General features: G+C 38.9%; 1 long non-coding RNA gene across 1 annotated transcript; it reads right to left on the bottom strand.

The window, feature by feature from the left end:
* Nucleotides 1-664, bottom strand: LOC137821110 (uncharacterized). Its single transcript, XR_011082746.2, has 2 exons — nucleotides 361-664; nucleotides 1-277 (listed from the first exon to the last, which is right to left on the bottom strand). It is a non-coding gene; the product is annotated as an uncharacterized LOC137821110 (long non-coding RNA).
* Nucleotides 665-1412: the final 748 nt, after the last annotated feature.

The raw sequence follows: 1412 nt of genomic DNA, 5'->3' as shown, positions 1-1412 counted from the left end.
TTAGAATGAAAATCTTGAACAGCGTAAAACACGTTTATTTTTCTTTTCTTAACTTTGAAATAACCAACAGATAACGTTTGCAAACATAAGTCGTACAAAATAGCTGAACTCTAAAACTAAAGTTCGAATGATGTTTTACATAATCACTCTTGATCCTTATTGAATAGTAAACAACAATTTCCAGTCCCCACTACCATATATCACTGTTAATTTGTTCCTGACAACCTCTTCTGATTTCATTTGCAAAGAGAAGGCTCTGTTTAGTTTCCATAGTTGGCTGCAAGAGATCAGAGAAAAATAAAAAGGGGTAAGCCTGGAGTAGGAGCATAAGATAAGTGAAAAGCAAACTAAAATGGTTACCTGCAGCATAGAGAGGCTTATGGTTGGTGTTGGTTTTGGAGCACTTGTGGCACATGCAGTGGATAAAGCAACTACACATCATTTTCTTGACACACACTCTCTTTGCAGGGATGACAGTTGCTTCCCTGGGTCTGTGGAAGGACTCTGTTTTACTGGGAACAATGATTTTGTCCTTTGGCTCAGCTTCCACGTTGATGTCAGACTCAACCACCCCTTCGCAGCACAACCTCAAGCCTCTCATTCCCACCCGCAACAGGGATCCACTCCTCACAACACCACCCCTCGCCCTAATGCCAACTCTTCCGAGTTAATTAAATAGCACCCACTTTAATTAAATAATCATTTGTTTCAAAAGCAAATATGAATGAACGGGTTATATTAGAGATAAGTAAATTTCAAAAGCAATCACTTTATTTTTTAAGATTTACATACACTTAAATTCAACATCAGAACTATTTACTATTTGGAGTATTTATTAGATTTATGAGATTACTCTCTCACAAACAAGTTGTGGTAGATGTTGGTAAAAGAGTTGAATTGAAGATCCACATTTATTTTCATATTTAAAAAATTTTAAAACTACAAAAATTAACCAGTTTTTTAAAAATATCTGTCACTTGCAACTTGCTATCTACAACTTGTTACCTGCTACCTTCTATCTGCCACCTACAACTTGCTATCTGCTACATACAACTTGCTACCTGCAATGTGTTACTTGCAACCTACTACCTGGTACCTACTATCTGCAACCTGCTACTTGCAACTAGTTACCTGCAACCTGCTACCTGCAATGTGTTACTTGCAACTTGCTATGTGTTTTCTGCTACCTGCAACCTGCTACCTACAACCTGCTATCTGCAACTTGCTAGCTGTAACCTGCTACCTGCAACCTTCTATTTGCCACCTACTTCCTGCTATCTACAACCTGCTACCTGCAACCTTCTACTTGGTACCTGCAACTTGCTACCTGCAAACTGCTACATGCTATCTGCAACCTGCTATCTACAACTTGCTATCTGCAACCTGCTACCTGCAACCTGCTACCTACAACC

The sequence above is a fragment of the Phaseolus vulgaris genome, chromosome 9 (assembly GCF_051622355.1).
Source record: "Phaseolus vulgaris cultivar YP4 chromosome 9, ASM5162235v1, whole genome shotgun sequence".
NCBI lineage: Eukaryota > Viridiplantae > Streptophyta > Magnoliopsida > Fabales > Fabaceae > Phaseolus > Phaseolus vulgaris.
Note: the sequence above shows the minus strand (reverse complement) of the source record. Positions and strands in the feature narration are given on the sequence as shown.